This window comes from Mesoplodon densirostris, chromosome X (genome assembly GCF_025265405.1).
Source record: "Mesoplodon densirostris isolate mMesDen1 chromosome X, mMesDen1 primary haplotype, whole genome shotgun sequence".
Taxonomy (NCBI): Eukaryota; Metazoa; Chordata; class Mammalia; order Artiodactyla; family Ziphiidae; genus Mesoplodon; species Mesoplodon densirostris.
Window position 1 is genome coordinate 55,097,955 of NC_082681.1, and position 23,842 is coordinate 55,121,796.

The 23,842-nt window shown below is 37.5% G+C and overlaps 1 protein-coding gene across 4 annotated transcripts in view; it reads right to left on the reverse strand.

Annotated features, from left to right (window-relative positions):
• The window catches only part of DIAPH2 (diaphanous related formin 2), an 894,195-nt gene that overhangs the window by 86,822 nt on the left and 783,531 nt on the right, over positions 1–23,842 (reverse strand). The window lies entirely within an intron of this gene.

The following is a 23,842-nucleotide window of genomic DNA, read 5'->3' on the forward strand; positions in this document are numbered from 1 at the left end:
TTTACTTCAGTAAATTACATATATGGATGCAAATAGATATGTGCACATGACAGATAAATAGTATGTGTATATATGAATATACACATTTAATTATAGTCTTGTAAAACATATGGGACTCTAAAAAGCATTTTAATTGTAATGTATGCTATGCCTGTAAAAATTCAGATAGTAGAGTAGATTGTACTAGAATACACATCACTTTTAAAAATCATCTCAGATTTATGATGGCATGGCTTGGGTCTAAGTAGGTCTCTTTGTATACAGGCTCCATTCTCTTAATCTACAAAAGTTATCACTCTTTCCATTATTAGAAACAAAGGAAGGAAAGAAAGGAAACAGAAAGAAAGAAATGGAAAGGAGGAGAAAGGAGAAGCAAGGGAAAGAAAAGGGTACAAGACAGAAGTGGAAAAGGAAGCAGACATGGAAATGTGCAGGGGGTGGGACAGGGCAAGGAGGGAAATCTCCACGTTCTTGAACGTGTAAAAACTCACTTCCACCAGTACACTGACCACAGGAAGCACAATCACTAGGAAAAGGCACAACCTAAGGCTTTGGTCACACCCAATTTTGCCACCCTACAAATAATGTGAATTATTTTATGTCAAAAGCAAATAGATGATGATGAGAACATGATCATGAATTTGTTAGGATTTTTAATGAAATCTTAATGAACATTTATTATATATTTTTGGAGATTATTTTTCTACTCATACGGTCAGTACTGCACACCCCCTCCGTGGGGCACTTTTTATTCCCTGTGCCCCGCACAACACACCACACACACATACACAGATGTTTCAATCATTGACTCCATACATCTCATTTAAGACAGTAATTCAAACTAATTCAACTAACTCCACCCCAGAAATGAAAATAACTTCATGCATCCTTTTCTCTGATGGCAAACTCCTATGTTTCCAGCTCTTTCACATAGTGATTCCTTCTATACCCTTTCTTCCATTTAAAAGGCATTCCTTATTTCTGGACCCCTCTACTTTGTTTTTAGCTGTATGTCCCTTCCTGTCCTAACTTCCTTCCACCTTCAGCCTAGAGCCCATAGTATATCTGTTGTTTTGTTGCAGATAACAGCGGTTAGCTAAACCAACAACCATTGCCAATTACACTGTCCCCCACCTTGATAGGTAAGTAAACTAAATAGCCACTTTACCAGCATCTTTTGCAGTGACAAATGTAACAGAGTTCTGGCCAGTGAAATGATAGTGAAAGTTTTCCTGATAAAAGAAAATGACAGAATTGGCATTTCCCCCTTTCCCCATTCTGCCTGCCTTGAATGCAGATAGAATGCTCGAAGTTGTGAGATTTATCTTGTGACCATGAAGGAAAGGTGAAAAGAATGAGATTCTAGCTCTAACACACTCGAGCCACTGAATCAACCAACGGGAGGAGCCACCTACTTCCACACTTGTTATGTGAGAATAAGTGCATACTTGTTTAAACCACTATAAGTTGGGTTAGCTGTTAGTACTTCCAACCAAAAGCATTCTTATCTTCTCTCTCACTAATTCCTCAATTCCCCTGGCCCACTGTACTTCTCTCAAACTTTGCTGATGAAACTCCAACTATGAATCAACCTAATAGTCCAACCGATCCCTAGATTTCTACCCAAGTTGATGAGTATTACTAGAGAAAATTACAGAGCCATATAGATTGATGTCACTATAAACTCATGGACCACAACTTTAACTAAGTCCATCATGCTATCTATGTTTACACAGTCACCTTCCCTACTCACTTCAAATCTATGACCTTATCATCACCATGGCTTCTATATCCATCACTCCACTGAAACTGTTTGCATCCAAAGTCACCAACAAGCTACTTATAAAATCCAAAGGACTTCTCAATACTTACCCTCTTTGTTACAACATCCAAAGGATGTCTTGGCAGCATGAGTCACTATCAACTATTCCCTCCTTCCTGAAACAGTCTTCACTAATGTTAATGACACTCTTTTACCTCTTTGACTATTCTTTAATTGTTTAAAGTGGATTCCAGTTCCCTGGTGAAATTCTCCACAGTGTCATCTATTTTCTTGAACATGATAACATAGTAACTTTTTTAATCAGAGTGATTTAAAAGTCTATGAGAGTGTCAATATCTAGATCATTTGTAGGTCTATATCTATTGTCCGATTTTTCCCTTGGTCCAGTTTCTTCCTGTGACTATTAATGTTTGATTGAATGCAGGCATTTTGTATGAAAAAACCCATAGAGGCTCTGAACGGTATCTTCCTTCAGAGAGGATTCACCCTATCATCTGTAGGCAGCTAGAGTAGAGGCAGATCACCTTAATCTAATCAAGGAGTAAAATAACTAGAAGTTGAGTTGCAGGTTCAGTCTACCTCTAGTTCACCCCCATTCCCAGAGGGCAGGTTCTTCAGGGGTCCCAACTGATGTCCTGAGGTGTTTCTTGGGGTCACTCCTCCTTGGACGGTCATGAACATTAATTGCTATTTCTTCAGTAGCTGTGAGACTGGGAAAAACTCTACTCTGTTTTACAGCCATTTTCTGCTCAACTAGTAAGGCTCTCGCGCCATGCATAGCTTACAAATTTGGCACGTGCCTAGAGGGAAAAACTACTGAGTGCCAAGCTCACTTCTCTGCTCATCCCTTCTCTTCAAGATTTTGGCCTCTCAAGAGCTGACTGATTGACAGCTCCCCAGCTTTCTTCTCTCCCCATCCCTCCAAGATAGCTGAGATCTCTGGTGACTACTTTGTATCACGCAATCAAGAATTGGCAAATGCCCCAAGGGGAAATCCATATGGCTAACTTCTTTATAGTTTTCCTTCCCTAAGATTTTAACTTAAGCCCTGGCTGCCTTGATAGCTTTCCCGTGCCTTCAAATAGAATTTTTGTTTTTTACCTGGCATTTATAGAGGTTTTTAGTAGATCCCAATTGAGGCTCAGGTTACTACATCATTGTCAGAAGTGGAAATCCTTCTTTGGCAATTTTTTTTTTTCAGTCCCCACCCAGGTCCTCGCCATGTGATTCAGTCTTGAATATGATTTCTTCTGCTAGGAACATTTGCCACTCATCTTTTCTTTTCCTGCTTCACTCCTATCCATCTTTTAGGTATCAGCTTAGAATGCTCTAGGAAGTGATTGGTAATTGCCAAAGTCTGAGTTAGATGACCTTTCTATATATGCCCTTAACACTCCATAGTACTTCCACATTAGCACTTAACACAATTCATTATGATTTCCTATTTAATTCCTACTTCTCTCTACCTGCTCTCTATGTGAGGGCAGAGACAATATCATGCTTACCATTATATCCCCAGTACTTTTTTTTTTTTTTTTTTTTTTTTTGCGGTACATGGGCCCCTCACTGCTGTGGCCTCTCCCATCGTGGAGCACAGGCTCCGGACGCACAGGCCCAGCAGCCATGGCCCACGGGCCCAGCCGCTCTGCTGCATGTGGGATCCTCCCGAACCAGGGCACGAACCCGTGTCCCCTGCATCAGCAGGAGGACTCTCAACCACTGCGCCACCAGGGAAGCCCTCCCCAGTACTTTTTCCCACTGCATCTCCAAGCACTTAGCACAGTAAATATTTGTTGAATGAATATCTGGTAATTACCTGGTGAGCAGCATAGAGAACTATGTGGCTCAAGGTCCTTCCTCGATCACCTTTCTTCTCTTTCTTCAGGGTAATCATGCTATGAGGAGTTCCTCATCTCCTCATCCTTACTGACAGCTCATTTCATCCCATTTTGGGAAATTATCACACCTGTATAACTTGAGCAAAGCCAAGCTACCCCACGGTTCCCTACTGGCATGGAGCTGTACGCAAGTAAAAATCAATCTGAATAAAACATGATTGAAAAACAATGTAAATAGATACTGAATTCTCTCCAAGGACACCCAAAGGAGGATTCCATTTATAATGTGCAACAAAACTGAAAAAAAGTTTTTTTCTATACCTTTCTCTGACTCAACCTTTCACAACTCAAAGCACCACATTCCCAATTCTTCCTGTTCCATCCTAAGATCTATCCTACACAACTGAAAAAAAAGCCAATAAATAGTTTTCTCCCTACCTCAGCTCATGCAAGCTCTGCAGTTCACTCTTCCCTCCCTGTATATTATAGCTCAACTTAGGCTCTCTAACATATTTCAACTTTTCTGTCTATTTACATATATATAAAAAATGGCCGGAGAATTGACTAAATAAGCAAGAATTCATTTTCCTTTGGATGGTAGTGCTTGTGGATGGCTAAAGCATATACGTTATTTATATTTTTTAATCCTTCATATTTGTATATGTCTCCTCTTTCCAAAATTTTCCTCTGGCACCATATTTTCACCCTCCCCCCCCTTTAACTGATGTCCACTGTAGTACAGTAGTCCCACTATAAAAACCCCTATAACTGAAAAAACAAAAAAAAAGGAAGCAAGAGTTCACAAGTTTTAAAATCCAATTAGGCTTGATGAAGAACACGTGTTGTCATTTAAAGTCTTTAAAAATGCTCATGAATCCTATTCTGAGATTTTACACAGTTTCGATCTACTTCTTCATCCTCTTATAATTAGAACTGTTTTTTCTCAAGTACCACCATTCCAGCTAAAAATATAAAATTCTCTTATTCAGTGGTAGTGCTTTTGTTTAAGACTGTATCACAAAAGTGTTTGCTACTGTTCACTGAAAATGTATAGGATTTTGTTGACATTATTGGTATCCTGGGGGGGGGGGCCCAACCACCATTTATAACATTGCTTCTGTGGGAAAATGCTTTCTGGATTCCAAACAGCTGACATCCAAGCAAAGTTTTCCCACTTGAGTAATCAGGATTCAAACAATTATATGCCCTACATCTGTCTACAAGCCATTTTTAAAAAGGGGACTGCCTTTATTTGAAAAACACATGTTGGTATGTTGCTCTTAATCAGGGAAAAAAAATATTAGGATGATGAGGTTTCACGCCTGAATTTTTCTTCCCAGTTTTCAATTACATTCCTCCCTTTTATCAGATTAGACTCATGTAAATCCTAAAGAAAATTCTATCAGGACAACAGATGCTCTATTTTTAATCTTTTGAGAATAATTTTCAACACACAAAACACCAGTTAAGCACGCAGGTTACAGAAACCTCTCAATAATTACAGAAATCAGTTTTTCAGAACCAAGGAGATATATTGGGACAGATGTTTTGCTTTCAAATTTTTATCTAACGAATTGAAAATTTTTCTTTCACTAACAATGAACCCAATCAACATACTACTGCTGAATGGCGTTGCCTACCAGCATGAATTAGCCTGGGGGGCAACAGAGGAGGAACCGGGTCAATGGCTATTTCTAGGGTTAGGGGTTGTAAAGCCAAAAGCAACTGAAGAACTGGGTAATGAGTAAATTAGGAGTATTCTTGAGTACAGTGCTAAAATGGCTGTTGGTTCATGGTTGGGTAGGGACAAAAATGAGACCAAGAGGGAATGAGACAATGGCTTGTAGAACACCAAATGGAAAAGCACAAGTACAGTGGGTGTGATGGACCAGGAAAGATGGAAGAAGAAGTGGCTGTGTTCAAATAAGAGAATTTTAGAGTACCTAAGGTACAACAGTTTCAAGTGATAGAATCTCTATTGGTGATCACTGAATCTAGGGAATCAATGAGAGGCTTGAGTCAAAGTTGACTCCAAGGGTTTGAACCTAGGTGCCTGGGCAAAAGTAGAAAGAGTAACATGCTTTGGAGGGAAATGAAACTCAGCACTGTGCTGGGATAGATACTAACTAAAGATGGTACAAAATTCAATGCCTGTTCTTAGCTTTTTGTTAAAAAGTGACAAATGGATAGGATGGCATTGGTTTTTATTTTTCATTCCTTCTTCTCAAGTGGCCTGATCACAAAACTTTCCATTCCTATGGATTCAATAAGAGGAGATTCTATTTTAAGACCTCAAAAGCAGTGGCATTTTACCCTTCTGTTTGATGGGTCACTTTAGGACAGCCATTCAAATCCCTCATGTTCAGTGTCACAATCATCTGTATAAAGCAACCTCTGCATGACTGCTTCAGACATTTGTGGAGGCTACAATCTGCTCAGAGTACGAAAAGTTTTCTCAGAGAAAACTACACACTCCTGCTTGAGGTCATTTTTGTTAGGAAACAGGTCTGAGAAGGCTCCACTGACACTAACTCAACCTGCCATGCCAGGGTACAGTTATCTAAAGATGACAAGGAATTTCTCTGGACAGTCAAAATTGTGAAGTGATTGCCAGAGGCCTGGTTTGCTGACATTGATCAAGGTCAGATTTATGTATTTGAAGTAGGAACAAAGAAGCATTTTTCATTTATAGCAGTCATGCAAATTAGGTCTACAGTCAAGGGGCTTACATGGAGCCAAGCCATGGGCAAAAGAATTTGTCAAAACATTCCAAAGCTCTAGCAGTTTATCGAGGACAATATACTTTCTGTAACATCAGTGTCAAAAAGGCCAAGTTGGATGAAATGGCAGTGGAACATAGGACTGCATGGGGGCTGGTAGATTACAGCCCTTTCATGTTTTTATTTTTCCTTTCCTTTTTTTTTTAAATTGAAGTACAGTTGATTTACAATGTTGTGCTAGTTTCAGGCGTACAGCAAAGCGATTCAGTTATACATATACATATACATATATCCACTCTTTATTAGATTCTTTCCCATATAGGTCATTACAGAGTATTGAGTAGAGTTCCCTGTGCTATACAGTAGTTATCTATTTTATATAGGTATCTATTTAAATAGATTATTAGTTCTCTATTTATATATAGTTATCTTATTAGTTATCTATTTTATGTATAGTAGTGTGTATATGTTAATCCCAAACTTCTAATTATTTTTCCTAATCAATTTATAAGATTGATAGCTAAAGGAGAAAGAATATAATTTTATATTCTTTTATACCCTAATATCATACCTCAAAGCCACCCTCTGCTGGCTTGTTTGTTCTTTTGTTCATTCATCTATTCATTTATTCAAACATCTCAGAAGGGCCAATTAAGTTGCAAGTGACATGCTTAATGCTGGATCTACACACATGAATAAGACACCATGCCCCCAGAGAGCTCACGGTCTAATAGGAGAGGCAGGCAGGCAAAGAAACCAGCACAGAGTGGTGTGGGAGTTTGGCAAGGGCAACGTGCTGAAAGCATCAGGGGAGGGCTGAGGAGATATAGGCAGCCCTCCTGATCATAGGGCCAAACTGAGTTTGAAAGGATGAGCAATAATAAATCAGGTGAAAAAAATAAGGGAGGGTGGTCGAGGCAGAGGGACACAGTGAGCAAAGTTACAAAAGGATGGTGGACAAGACCAGAAGCTGGAATACCATTTTGAAGATTGCTGCACTAAGTCTCGGCAAAGCGTGGTGAGAGATGGAAACTGGGCAGTGGACGTTAGGATGGCACAGGGGTGACACATTCCAGAAATATACAGGAGTGGAAATAGGATGTGGAGATTGTGAGATGTGGAGACTTATCATAGAAAAGGAGTCAAGGGTCACCCCCAGTCCCTAGCCAGAGTGACGGGCTGGGTGGTGGGGCTCCCTACGAAGAATCAAACAAATGAAGAGATTTTAGAGGAAAAAGCAGAGTGAAGATTCTGACATGTTGAATTGAGGGTGCCTGTGGGGCATCCAGGTAGAAGTGTTCAGTAGATATTTGGCTATGTAAGTCTGGGAAACATCTGTATGACAGATACGTAAAAACATGAGGGTGGGAAAAGTCACACTGACAGAGTCTCACATAGAGCAAGGGCTGAGGGTGGAACCTTGGTCAACAAGAGCATTTAATGTGTAGGGAGAAAAGGAAACATCAACCGAAGGAGAAATAGAAAGGTGTCAGAATAGTGGCATCACAGACACAACACTGAAATACAGTTTTGTGGAGAAATTCACAAACAGCTATGGAGATGGCGGAGATTATAAATTTTTTTTGTGTCTCTCTTTCGGGGCTAGTGTCTGGCTCGCTGTTTTTAATGAATATTTATTGAATGACTGAATGAATGAATGTCTGTTAATGTGCAGACTGTATATGTTGTTTGTTTTTGTAAGTGTATATTTTTAAGTAAAGTATAAAGGTATATAGATGTGGAAAATATATGTCTATAAATATTTGCCAGACACTGTTCTAGGTACTGTGGAGTCTTTGCATGACTAGAAGACTCAAAACTTTTTTCTCTCATGGAGTTCACATGTTGGTAGGGGAGGAAGACAGAGACAATGAACAAATAACTAGATGGTAGGTGGTGATATACATGGAACAAAGCCATGAGCAAAAGTTTCTGTCAAAATATTCCAGAGCTCTGGAGAAGAAGTAGTAGGGTAAGGAGAGCTAAGAGAGGGTTACTGGCTTTACATTAAAATCTAGTTATTTCTTATTTCTAACACGAGGGTGATTAGAAACTTTATGAAAAACAATATGGAAAATAAATGTAAGAACCAAATAATTTGGGGGAAATTCTACTACAAGCCATAGTTTAAAATCTTTTTAAGTAACTTAGAAAATAGAAATGAAATAGGTCATAAAAAGCTGCAAAAAGGAAGCAACAGCTGCTATCTATTTCAAGTAATATGTTTAATGGGCAAATCTGGTTTTGAAACTGCTCCAAATTTTCTTGAATGAGTTCTCCCCCCAGATCTTTTTTTTCCCAAATATTGCCCAAAAGGGGAGGGCAGGGGTGGACAAGAGAAATTATGTCAAGACAGATACTACAAAGTGAACCCTGGGAGCTGTAGAAACAGAAGAAATAATTTCCCTTGGCAGGCTGTATTATTATCAGCACTGGCATCCGGTGGTTACTTGGAATTCCAAAGGACAAGGATAACCACTTAAATAAAATAGGATTATGAACTGGAGTTGATATGAATGAGATGTTCAGTCCTTTTAATCTTGGTTATTATTTCAGACTTGCATCTGAGGTTAGTTTGAATTCTTTCGAATGAATTTCTATACATATTAGGAAGGGAGAGCATTCTGGATAGAACTTAGGGACAAAGGAATCCCCCATCAAACTTTCTGCCTCTATCTGGTCTCAAAAATATGGGGGTGAGGGTATGGAGGTGCAGAGGGACACAGAGAGGAAAACATTCAAATTTTCCATTAATTTGCTTTGAAAGTTTATACGTAATAAGAACAAAAGTCTTATGACATCCTCTTTGCCTCTGGGATGAAATAAATTGCCATTGTTTGTGAAAGTCCTGTGAGACTGAGGTTTTACTCAACTAGCTTCCCTTTTTCTGGGATCTCCCAAGGCATGAAAGGGTATGGCACCACCGTAAATAACAAAGCAAAACAGCTCTGCCTGAATCAGTTATGTAAAGGGTTAAAAATGCCTTCCATTCTCTGCTGGTGATCACCAGCTTCACTTTCTTGCACTGCACGCTCAGTTCAGGACTGCTGCTGGGGAACAGACAGGCGTCGAGGAAGGCCCTCAAGGAGTGAACATCAAAATCTTCATCTAGACCCTTAAAAAGAGAAGGGTGTAATCATGGGCAGGAGGGAAACAGATTTACTGTTTGTGGTAATGTGGTGATGATGCTCCTTTTCCTAGTAAAAACAAGAGCACACAGAATATTGATAATGAACATAAGGACAAAAAGTCAGGGCTCCATCTGCCTAAAAGGAATCTTGTACCTCAATTATCAGTTAAACCCAGTTCCCAGTTTTGCCTCTCTGAAATACAGAATTAGGCCAATTAAAGTGCTAATGAGAGCAGTCATGACTTTTAACCAAATGGACCTCAAATTAAAAACTATATAGTTCAGAAGTATTTGTTGACGGAATGTATGGATCAAAGACTCATTCATCTGTTAGATAAACAATTTCATTATGAACGTTAAAAACTGAGAATCGGGCTTCCCTGGTGGCGCAGTGGTTGAGAGTCCGCCTGCCGATGCAGGGGACATGGGTTCGTGCCCCAATCCGGGAAGATCCCACATGCTGTGGAGCGGCTGGTCCCATGAGCCATGGCCGCTGAGCTTGTGCGTCCGGAGCCTGTGCTCCACAACGGGAGAGGCCACAACAGTGAGAGGCCCGCCTACCGCAAAACAAAAACAAAAACAACAACAACAAAAACAAAAAACGAAAACAAAATAAAACTGAGAATCTACATGATAATCAGGAATACACGTTCTATATAGAAAGGGAAAAGATTATATGAGGCTCAGGTTTGTGACATGTGGGGATGCCACAGCAATTTGAATGCATACCTAATCCTGTGATTCTATGTTGAATAGTCATCAGAGGGCGTGAGTTCTAGTGTCCACTTTTCTACTCATGAGGTATGTGAGCCTGCTGCACAAGTCCTTAAACTTTATGTAAAAGGAATGAGTTGGTAAATGTACTTTAAGATCATGTCCATCTTTAAATTTCTATGATTCTAGGACATAGATGCAAATAACTTCCACTGGTAAGATAGGTAAATAGTTATTAATCACAAACTCCTGCTATAAGGTCTGTTTGGTTAAATATTTCTAGGGTTAACATTTCCTGTCCATTTGAAATTGTTTATAATTTGAAAAGAGGGAGAGGCACAAAGTTGGTACTTGACACATGCATGCAAGTAAACTTATGATTTCATAACTTAGAAATAAATGATTTTTTTCTGGTCCCAGAACTATCACCAGTCACATACTTTTGGGGGTGAGGAAAGGCAAGGAAGGGATGTATATGGGGAAAGGGGAATGAGGAGAGGGAAGAGGACTTATTTCAGAATAAATGTTGTTTCCTATAACATCTTGCAAAGGTATTCCACAAATGCAATGATATTTAATTGTGCTTCATAAGTGAACACAATCAAAGGAAATAAGGAAGTGGCTTGTTGATGAAGCAAATGACCATGAAGAATATTTTGGTACTATCTCTATTTTAGAGGAGATTTTGTATCGTCTCTCTCTCTAGTTGGTATCTCAAACTGCTATTGAAGACAATGTTGTTCTTTGTCTATCATTTTAAACTGTCTTTGTTTTCATAATGAGAGCCATAAAATACATCAGGTTTTTCTTTCTGGCTTGGCTTCTAGGAAGCTCGAAGCTAAATTTAATGCTCAATAATAATAACCATTCTTTTTTTTTTTTTTTTTTTTTTTTTTTTTTTTTTGCGGTACGCAGGCCTCTCACTGTTGTGGCCTCTCCCTCTGCGGAGCACAGGCTCCGGACGCGCAGGCTCAGCGGCCATGGCTCACAGGCCCAGCCGCTCCGCGGCATGTGGGATCTTCTCGGACTGGGGCACGAACCCGTGTCCCCTTCATCGGCAGGTGGACTCTTAACCACTGTGCCACCAGGGAAGCCCTAATAACCATTCTTAATTTAGGTATCTGTAGTAACTGCCTAAAATTTTCCCTCTAATTTTTAATCTTATTTTAATGGCCTTTTGTTGTGAGCTATCTGAAATCATTCTGGGAAGTAGATGAGGGATAAATACATGAATGCATACAGAAAAGAAAGGAAAGAGGAAGGAAGGAAGGAAGGAAGGAAGGAAGGAAGGCCTGCCGGCCAATTTAGATGGAAAGAGGAAGGTTGAATAACCAGCCCTTCCATATTTAAATTCGGGATAATAACTTGGCGAAATGGACCAAAGATACCTATCTGGTTAGGATGCAATCAACATGTATCCATGTTCTATCTAGAGGGGGAAAACATTTCTATACACGGAAAATAGAGTATACTTTAAAATCATGGTCTGACAAAAATTCATTAGAAATAAATCAGCTCTGAGTAATTAATTCCATGAAAGCACTGTTATTTGTGGGAAAAGGTATAACTGTTAACTAGACGTGGAACCCTGCAACCAATCTAGAATGTAAAATTCAGCGCCTTCAGGCATCACTGGGACTACACAGAGCAACAGGAAGTATAAGGAAAAACAAGATGAAACAATTTTGAAAATGCAACATTTGGAAATCCTTTGAAGTTGTACAATTTTAACAGTTTCCCTACAAAAATAGAGTCTCTACATACATCAAAAATCCTTTTTATTTCAATTGGAAAAGACTAAGAAGAAAAGAAGGTCTAAGGATAGCTAAGATTAAAGTAAAAACTAAATAACATTCTTGTTATCCAGACTGAGGAGGTGAATTTCTTGATTCACTTTTAGAATGGAACATTGGGAAAAGGGGGAGGACGGATGTGGGGAAAGAAGAAAAACAATCTAAGGGGCTGCAGAAAAATGAATAACAAATAAGCTATTTGACAAAGATTGACAAATGGATATCTGGGCCACCATTGAGATAGTAACCTCTGTTGAAAATTACTGGCATCCTTATCAATCACACTCACAAGTATACTTCATCTTCTTAGGTTCATGGAGGGCTATGCACGGACTACTATTTCTTTAAACATTTACAAATCGTTGTAAAGGCATCTAAGCATATTTAAAGAAAAGACAGAACATCTAGCTGGTGAGTGATATGTGGCAATAACTATCTTCTAACCTGTTCTTGCAGATGCAGGTGACTTATGATGTATTTGTGGCAGGAAAGTTATTCATAAATTTGATTTTTTTCTTTAAAACAGAGATGTTTTAAATGCCATCAGGGAAATGCCTAAAGAAGTAACCCTACAGTGAATCTCTTTCTAAGTTAAGAGATCCATGAAGGGAAAAAAAAAATCACCTTAGCTTATCATTTTTGTAAAATACTATTTTTTCTTTTATTGAGTGTGCTTAAATAGAGGCACATCTGTATACCACTGTGAGCAAAAATGAAGTAGCCCAGCCTGTCTTTGTGCATCTGAAATTGCAGCCATTAAAATGTACTGTTCAGAATGTTCAATTCTTTTTATAGGTATCAGGTAATATACAGCCAACTCTCAATTATCTAGGCTAATGGAGAGGAACAGTGGCATGGCTAATTTAAACTAGCAAATAATCCAGAAATTATTTATGTAGATTTGGAAAGCCATTTTCAATCCAAAATTACCTTTGAGGGATGAGTCACTATTCAGGAAGATTAGAAACCAAGCTGGCATCGGGAATCCTGAGGGGGCTGAGCAAACTTTCTTGATGGATTCTCGAGGCTTTAAAATTCCAGCTTCTAGAAGTGGAGGCAATAGAAGGTCTGCATCTATTATGTTCAGCTAGAGAGAAAGGTTTAAGAATAGGAAGGGCAGGGAGGGTCCTGGAGGATGACAGCCAAAAAGTTTCTTGGAAAATCCCGTATTTTCTCATTTCGGAGTGTCCTAGTTCATTTAAGGACTGAAGCTGCACTCACTGATGCCCTAATACACAGATTCTAATTCATGGCTTGAGAAACCACCCAGATTAAGTGGACACTACTGAGAGAAAACTAGAAAAAAAAGACATATATATTTTTAATATATCCTTATATATAAGGACTTTAAAATAATTGGAAGGAATTTTTTAAAAAGTTTGCAACATGTTTTCCAGCAGGGATTAATAAAATGTCAAGCTGTTCTGGGAAGTCTTCCCCATTCTGACTTTTCAAACATAGTCCTATGCTCTTCCGTTATCTCTTCAAATTTTAGAACTACATGTAAAGAAACTACTGACTTTAGATCTCTAGTAAATATCAACATCGAGAACTCACTGTTTACGTAGGTTTATCGCATACTTCCAGTTCTGCCTACCCCAAATATGGTAGAATAGAATGAAACAAAATAAAATTGCCTCCTGGGCACTTAGAACCCATGCCAGGTTCCATGGCAGTGAGCAGTCTTCATGTCCATTTAAAGTTTAGATAGAGCTTCATAGCTTTCTGGCCCCAAGACTTCTGCTCGTTTGATTTGCCATGAAAGATTACATTCCTAGTGCCAGGGCCAGCAGGAATTGGCCCAAGAGTAGAGTGTCATTCATTTTCAGAGCAACCTGATTTTGCAGGTGAGCTGTTCTACCTCCACAGAGTTCTACCTCTGTGGCTAACAGACACCTATTCTGGGGTCTGATGAGTATCAGCATTGGGTGTCTTAACTCAGCATTTGGCTCTATATAACATCATTTTGTTTGTTCTGACATCCGCCATATGTGCAATCTTAGAAAAATTACATTTTTGCCTGTAGGGTTTCCTTTAATAAAAACAGGGCTAGAGAAATGTGGAGATGATGCATGTAAATAGATTTTTAAAAAATCATAAAAGCTATAGGTTTCTGAAAAACTAAGAATATGTCTGACCAAAGCTTCAGCTGCTTATATTTTTATTAGCAATATATTTTAATAACAACTTATAAAAATGCTATTGTTCCCCCCCAAAATATAGCCTTGCATATAATTTTTTTTTTTTTAGAAAAGCTGGGGAAAACTATCATCACTTTATGTAGAAAGATGCCTTTTCTCCCCCTCCCTTTTTGTCCTGTCAATGAATCTCAGCCTTACAGATGAAAGATACATAAATTATACATCATTGCCCTGCTTTGTGAGAATTGTGAGAGAGATGGTTTGAATTGCTCATTTTTATTGTTTCATTGATAAGAAGAAAACAAGAATCAAGACAGACTGTTGAGGGCTTTCAAGTAATTATTTTTTTCTTCAAACCATGGAACGAATGTTTATAAAATGAGAACAGAATTAGACTTGCTGCCTGACCACAATGAATGGGTTCAAATGCTGAGTTTACTGAGTTCAAATGCTCTGTAATTATTTATTCCGTGTTACTGTGAACTAGCACAGTGAAATGTGTTTGAATGGGGACTCTGATAGAAGCAGGGTTGAAACAACCTAAAAATTAATTCAGAAGATGTGGAATTGCTTCCAATTCTGGGTTATTATGAACGAGTGGAAAGGAAGACAAAAGAAAAAAAAATCAAGTAGTAAAAAATTCAAAGGGAAACAGCAGAAGTTTCATTAGAAAAAATTATCTGAAAAGAGATAATGCAATATTTCTAACATTAACAAACTTCCCTGCCTCCTCTGTGAAGCCTTCTTGGAATATTTCAAACTGCAGTAATCTTGTCCCTCCCTGAGGTCCTATTACCATAGAGGCATGTTTTTTTTTTTTTTTTGCAGTAACAATGTGAACACATGATGTGATACTGAATTGAGACTATTTTGGAAAAACTAGGATATACCAGAACCTATAGAACAACATTTTAGTACGTTTATTGTTGTGCATAATTGTTTGATTTTGGTAAGTCTGATTCCCCAAGGAAAGGGACCATGCTTTCTACTTTTATACTTCCCACAAATACTAAGCTCATGATATTTCTTCAATAAATACTATTGGTTGAATATCTTCATGGCCTGATGAGTTATTTTATATGCGTGAGTATGATCCTTCAGAAGTAGAGTTCAACGATCTAGTACCTTTCCAGAATGAGAAGTCCCTTCTCTGTTTTGCTACATAAGGGCAACAGTTAGATTTAAATGGGTATCCTGAAAGACTGCTTTGCCCAGAGACAAGTCCTGTGTCAAAACTGGATTTAACAAATGTTGCTTTTCTATCATTACCCAGTATTCTAGCCCCCTTCAAAGGGCAGTTTAAGCTCTGTAAATTATAAACTCTGCTGGGTAGGAGCTATCTGCATTTAGAGAACAAATCCATGGTTTCCTGTGTTTGTTACTTCATAATGTAATGACTCCAGATGTATTAACCATAGATATGAGAGGACGACGGGGTGGGCTGGCGGTGGGGAGCAGTAGGTGCAATTAAAGAGACAGCACACGCAGGTTTGCTGGCATAACTCTCCACTTTACAGAATTCCTAACAATGCTAATTAGGCAGGTCTATTAAAAATTTTATCCATTCTCTATGCTAGATATTTAATCTCATTAGTCTTGACAAAGGTCAAGAAACTGAAAGTAAATCAGTACATACAGTAGTATGCTTCAATTTCCTTCATTTATAATTAAGCGTCTCCATTACTTCATTTTAAACTCTCATTTTGTCAGCTATAAATCTATGCAAGGAATGAGGAATGAGCAGTTCCTTAAAAAAGCAAAGTATTTAGATTCACAGTAGTGCAGTGTCTAAGGGAAAGTGTGCAGGATACTGGGAGTAAGGGCTGTGCAGATGAAAGGGCCAATGGAAATAAAGATTTAAAGAAAAGGTCATGTGATTTTTCTTTTTAGATCAGTACCTCGTCTACTTCTAATTTTGAATGTTAAAAGACAAAGGAGAGTATAGGAAATTACTTGGTGGTAGTGATGGTTTGGGTGGGGATAGGAGGGTGTTACAGCAGATAACTGATTAGGTGGGACACTTTGCCATTTAGGGGTTGGAAAAGGCAATTACATAGTCCTCTTTACCATCACCATAATCTGCCGGCTCTACCCTTACCATAATCCCACCCTTTCCATTTCCTGCGCCCTTTCACTGGCCCCTTCCTCCCTTCCACTCTCCCCTCATCACCCTTCAACTCATCTTCAGCATCCAATCATCAGCTTCTAAGGGCTGTACGCTCTGTTGGAGAATCAGTGGCATCTATGGCCTGACTTTGTAAAAAGCTGCCATAATATTAGCCAACTCTGAGTCTCAAGCAAAAGGTTGTCTTTTGTTATGGAGGAAAATGTTATGTTATGGAGTAAAATGCTTTCATCTGAATTCCCATTCTCCAACACTATGAACTTGGAGAATTCAAGGATGGAGACTCCCTGGAAGACAAACTCATTGTTTTAACTGTCACGTATACAAAATGATCTCTTGTGAAACATCTACCATTTTAGAAAGCTTTCAGAATCAAATATAATTATGATTATCTCTCATAAGGAGGCTCCATAATCAAGACCTCATCAGGAATAAAAGTTACACTAAGATAGGAGACCATTTTATTAAGTACCAGAATAAAAATTCTTTGACAAGTAAGTAGTGTTTCAGTTTTTTTAATCTAAAAACTCCAGGAAAAGAGTCTTAATATAAAGGTTAAAAAAATACATTTAATCACATTATATAGAATGTTTGTCTATATTATGTGATATTGGAGGACAGATTCCATGTATGCCTCAGTCATTCACTTCACAAATATTCATTGAGTATGTATTATATGTAAGTAGTGTGAAGTTAACAAAGATGGGTTCCTATTCCATGTAAAATAGACCTATAAATAGAATTTAGTTTCCTTGAAAGTAGGAATTTTTGGTCTGTTTTGTTCATTGTTGTGTCCCTAACATCTAGAACAAGGGCTAGCAATCTTTTCCTTCTAAAGGGTCAGAAAGTAAATATTTAAGGTTTTGCTGTTCACATATGGTGTCTATTGCTTATTCTTCTTTGTTTGTTTTTACGACCCTTTGAAAATGGAAGATTGTATAAGCAATGGAGAAATAACAAAGACAGTATGGTTGATCCCCTCTAAGAGCTAATGGATAAGGAAAGGAGACAACTGGACAGAAGTATATATAGAAATAATGATAGGGTATGAAGATTCAGAGAAGGAAACTTGGAATGAACAAGGAATATGACATTTGAGCTGATCTTGGACAGGACTTTTAGTGAAAAAGTGTTCAAATAAGTTTAGTTCTGATGACTTGAATTAGGGGAGCAATTTTGCAGCTCATGGATGAATCTATGTAATTATTTCTGCACCTCTCAGAATGGATAAACCAAAATTATGGCACATCCTCCTAGTTTAGCATATGCAGAAAAATGCCAGTGGATATCCAGAAATGTTATGCTGAAATCTTTTCTTTGAATGAGGATGATGAATTCAATGGTCTACTTTTGGCAACATACAAATGCCATTGCTATGAGGTGAACCAAGCATAATAGGCAAGACAAATCTTTCCAAGCTGGCTGTTAACTATAATCAAAGCAGTATATTCTATAAAAAGAGAGACGATTAGCAGATATACAGAGCCATACCAACTCAACAATCCATTTAGAGTCTGATAAATAAGAAGAACAGGGACAATCCAGAGACCTTGTTAGTGAAACTGCACATCGGTATTTATATACAAATCATTTGACATTTTCAATTTGTTAGTACAGGTGTGGAGTTGGCTTTAAACTGCTGTTCATTTAGTTATAACAGATGCCTGAGATTTTTTTTAAAGCCCACAACTTCCTGAAAAGATAAGTTCGAATGTTCTAGGATTGATGAGTTAAAAACAAAACCAAAAAAACCTACCTCATTTGCTGCATTATGCTTCAGTGATCACTACAGCGGAATTGACCTTTCTTTATTAAGTACTGCATATGTTCATTCTTTACATGGCATCCAAAGGATTCAAAAGGCAGTGAGGCTATTTGCTCCATTCTGCACACTCCAGGATGCTCATTTACACAAAGGAGGTCGTTCAATTCTTATTTTCCTTCAATCCAGGGCTAATCTATACAATCTACGATGTTTGTAATCCTACTCAAATGGTTCCTTGCATCCAGCTGTCTTTGCTAACGTTGCTTCTGAATCTTGGGTTTTTCTCCTTAAATTACATGATGATGGATGCCCTTTCCCTGGGATGTTACAGGGATGTTACTTCTCCCTGTTGAAAATCACCGTTGTCAGCAGCATGGCCTAACATGACTAGTGTCATACCCCATAATGATGATGATTCCAAAGCAGACATGACACAGAAAAGAAAAAGCAGCATCAGCCACAGAAGAGGAAGCCTGTTCTGCAATGTAGGCATCACAACCTCCTTAATTGTAAAACATGATAAGGACTTTTAAAGACATAATTGTACATCGATGTTTGCACTGAGAATGTTGACCATTTTGTACCTGATCCTCTAGATTTCCCATTAGGAAAGACAATATATGAAAATAGTTTCCTGGCTTTTGATTAAGTGAATCACAATTCTGACCTATGTTTATTACAGCCACGTGATACGTTTTATACTATGTCAGTGTGGCTATTAGCAACTCACTCTTAGAGACCCACATAACAATCTGGTTTAGGTTGTAAGAAAGACTGTGGCAATCTCAAAATCATCCTTTGGGAACACTAATCCTTGAAAAACTTCAAATTAGTGTATTTTTTCTCTTAGGAAATCTTTCTGGGTTTCAACAGAAATGCTATGAATTTGGATTTCTCCTCTATATTTTACCTGGCATCACTCCCTACACAGAAACTGACCAAGTAATAGTCAATTAGGTTGACTGTTGTCATTGCACATGTGAAAGAAACAGTAAGTGCAGGACCTGCTTCATAAACGCAGCTCCAGTGAGCAATGACTTATTTATCACGGATATTCATATGGATGTTAGAAAAGGGATCCAGGATGCTTGCCTGACAGCTGACTTACATGAAAAGGACATTTGAGAGCCAATGAAAACAGTATAACCTTCCTTTACTACAATACCAAAAGACTTGTAAGGTAGCAGAAGGTAAAATAATCTATTTACCCAACATGTACTTTCAAAACATCATTGGGATGAGATGGGCAACAATTGGGCAGGGCAGGTTAACATTGTGACAGGCTATGTATTCCACTTTTCATCAGATAAGGATCAAGGAAAGTAAGAAATTAAAACAACAAAACAAAAAAACAACTAAGGAAACATCTGGAAAGACAAGTAGGACAACATAGCGTCGTTCTCCTTCCAGTAAAATATCTACTCTGTGGCTTAGCTATGTTATGAGGTGCTATGGTGAACTTAAGATGCTTTCATAGATAATTACCAGTGATATTATCATAAACATATTCCCCATTTTCTAAGAAGTTGAATATAAAATACGGTTTAAAATGAAAGTAGGCTGAACATAATAGAATTTTTTTTTGATGGTTCAAAAGGTACTTTGGGGCATTACACTGCCTCAGGGTCATCATTATGCATATCAGTCATCACTACTCAGCAGCTGTACAAATGTGCCGGGTAACAGAGTTCTGCAGTTTAATGCGTGGGTACCTAACAGAGCTGACTCTATTTATTTTGAAAAAGAAAAATGTTGAAGCAAACTGAATGCATAAAACTAGACCCATGGCATTTTAGCCTGTTTTTCCATAAAAATAAGTGCTAATGAATAATTATTTCAGTCCTCTTTTCTTTGTAATTTTTTTTCTTTTTTTTTCATTCTTGCCATTGGGTGTCTCTGAATTCTCTCTCTGGTCTTTATTTGCTCCCTCCTTCCTTTTAACCATTTTTTCACCTTGTCTTCCAATTTCTTTACTGACCTCATGAGCATTCTATCCAGGGCCTTTTTTCCTCATTTGGGGAATTTCCTTTTTCCACAGACTTCTTGTGTCACTGTCTTTATCATTAAAGGGGAGGATGGGGAGAGAGCTTAAAGAAAAAGGTTTGTCAGTGTGGAGGTTCCTTAGAAAACTAAAAATAGAGTTATCATATGATCCAGCAATCCCACTCCTGGGCATATATCTGGAAAAGATGAAAACTCTAATTCGAAAAAAAACACATGAACCCCAATGTTCATAGCAGCACTATTTACAATAGCCAAGATGTGGAAGCAACCTAAATGTCCATCGACAGATGAATGGATAAAGATGTGGTACATATGTATACAACAGAATATTACTGAGCCATAAAAAAGAACGAGATAATGCCATCTGCAGCAACATGGATGGACCTAGAGATTATCATACTAAGTGAAGTAAGACAGATAGAGAAAGACAAATATCATATGATATCACTTATATGCGGAATCTTAAAAAATGATTCAAATGAGCTTATTTAAAAAAAAGAAACAGACTCACAGACATAGGAAACAAACTTACGGTTACCACAGGGGAAATGGATGGGGGTAATTATGAGTTTGGGATTAAAAGATACACACTACTGTATATAAAATAGATAAACAAGGTCCTACTGTATAGCACAGGTAGCCATATTCATAACCTATAATGGCAAAGAATCTGAAAAAGAATATAAATATATATATATTTATCTACTGAATCACTTTGCTGTACAACTGAAACATTGTAAATCAACTATACTCCAATAAAAAAAAAGAAAGAAAGAAAAAAAGAGAAAAAGATTTGTGTTTGTCTCCTCCAGAAAGACTGGACTGAGAATTAAGAGAGCTGAGTTCTAGTCCCCACTGTCATGAATTCACTGTGTGACCTGGATTAAATTACTTTACCCTCTCTGGGCCTAGTTTTCCTCTTCTGGGAAATGAGAGATTTGGACTAGGTGGTCTCTAAGAGTACCTCCAGCTCTATAATTTCCCATCTACAATTTTGTCAGCAATCACAGAGGATGACAGTTATTCAGGGTAGTTCAAATACATGTAGACTTTGCCTGGATACCACAATCTTTGAGTAGATCTGTCTGTAATATGTCAATTCACTGTGAATTCCTTCAACGGTTGGCCCTTTGGAGTGTTTCTACTCAGTGTTTATACACTGTTCTTATATCAAGAAATTATTTTCTTGAGGAAAGGAACCATCCTTTCAGTGTCCCCAGTACTTAGAACAGTGCAGGGTACTTAGTAGCAGTTAATAAAATGGTCCTTCTACTTTGTGTTTCCTCATATCACAGCATTTTTTGTCCATAAATGTTTATGTTATAAAAGTTTATCACATTTAACTTAAACTATTCAATATCTATGGTTTCTGCCTACTTAGTTACCAATAATATCCTGGTTTTGGAATAGAATATTCTCCTATAAAATGGCAGCACTAATGGGAACAACACTATTTTAAGAAAGAGACCAGAAATGGACTGACTCATAAGGGAATCAATGTTTCACCTCCTAAATAACTCACTAAAACTTACTACTAGGACTCTGCACTGGTGTATACTACTTGTGTTACTAGAATTTCAGTTCCCATGTGAAACTGTGACTTTCATAGTAAAAGGCTTAAATTGAAAATCCATGACTTTTGGAAACACATTTGAAAAGGCAGCTACAGATAAAATAAAAAAATTTAATAACATGTTTCTGTTTCTCAGATTCCAGAAGTAAGCCTACAGTAGTATAATAAAAATTACTGTCACGACTTACACTTAACATCAATAATGGATTTTAGAGAGGGAATGCTATTAAGAGAAGTTCTCAGATTCATACACTGATCTTGTAAAAACAGGAAAAGAAAATCTGTAGACCAGTCATAGATCTCAAATTAAAATACTGGTATCTGTTTGGACCACTTTGTATAAAAAGTATGCTCTCTTTGCATCTTAAATTTTACATTTATAACATTTAACAATGATTAATCGTAAAGGACACATGTAAGACTATAATGCAGCCAAATGATGCATTTGTAATTCATGTGAAACAACATAATTAGTTCTCCAAGGATTCATCAATATATTATTCTACTAAACAGAATACTTGAAAGTCCCACTTGAGTTTTAAATGCAATATGAAGCCTTTATTTTAAGCATGGCTTCCTCTGTGTAATATTTTCATAATTATTTTCCAGCAACAAGAAATATTAGGTTGATTATTTTTATTCTAGCTGTTAGCCCCTCATGCTGCGAAGAAAGCAACTTCATGAATTCATTTATTTCAATACAAAACTGACATATTTGGGCAGCTATGTTTAAAAGAAGAAAAAGAAGAAAAGATCTAAGTTCAAAAATCTTAAAAGAGGAGAAAAGTTGAACTGAAATAATTCTTTTAAAAGCCATATTTATTAAAAGCCAGAAAATATTTCTATCACTGCCCCACCAAAAAACAAAAACCTTTCTATCACAACCATATATAAACAAGTAGAGGTCAGCTTTAATTATAAAATTTAATTTATGGAAATAAATTATCATCCTGCAATACATAGTAACATTTTCATACATACTAAGAAGAAAAACAAAAAGCCATCTTCTTCATTTTGATACATGTCTCTGTGTACAAGACAAACTCCTTAACACAAACTTTTCTTTTAAGAATAATATCAGTATATGTTGGCTAAACTTTTAGGTATGAGTTAATGCTAGTCATACAGCTTACACATCTCATGAAAGTTCTTTTTCTTGCAACTACTGTCTGCTAATTGTCTCCAGAAACTCTAAAACTTGAAAAATACATAGTACTTTTGAAAAGAAGCTGGATGAGGTCATTCAAAGCCTTTTCCTTCTAAACTTCCAGGTAATCTGGTTTTCAGCCACTGTTCTCAGTTTATTTAGAAAATCTACAACCCCAAAGAAGAGTATTCGTCTTTGTACAGTGGCCTGTCAATGTGCCTTGCTCTATAGAAGGAGAACACAAATTAGCAGGCATGAAGCCATGGGAAGCATTTGCTTAAGTACTGCCAAAAGGTCTAATGAGACTTTTATTCCTGATGCTAGATTTGGGGAGGAGGCTCAGTGGGGAGTATGTGCTAAATTAGTTTCAGACAAGAGCAGCCTGCTGCATTTCCTGCGAGTTAGCTGAGGGGTGGAAAATAGAAGACTGGAATAAAAACCAAAGGAAAGGAAGAAATAGAAGAATAGATGCAAGAAGACCCAGCACATGTGCAGGAGTGGAAGAGGAAGATTGAAGAACACATGTTCCAGGCTCCCAAGAAGGCACCTATAATGACGAAGACTTACCTCCATCACCAAAGGACCAATGCTGGTCATTTAAGTCACTTGGAGTGTATTATGCTAAGTGAAATAAGTCAGACAGTAAAAGACAAAGTGGATGATATCACTTATATGTGGAATCGAAACAAATACAACAAACTAGTGAATATAACAAATTTAGAGGACAAACTAGTGGTTACCAGTGGGGAGAAGGAAGGGGGAGGGGTAATATACGGGTAGGGAGTAAGAGGTACAAACTATTAGGTATAAGATAAGCTACATGGATATATTGTACAACGTGGGGAATATAGCCAATATTGTATAATAACTATAAACGGAGTATAACCTTTAAAAATTGCGAATCGCTATATTATATACTGATATACCTGTAACATATAATATTGTATATCAATTATACTTCAATTTAAAAAAAAAAAAAGGAGCATTTACCTGTTTGGAAGTGGGGTTGGAAATTGGGCAGAGATGAAAACAGGTATGAGAGGGAGACTTTTTACTTTATACATATTTTTCAAATTTATTTTATTGAAGTATAGTTGATTTATGTTATA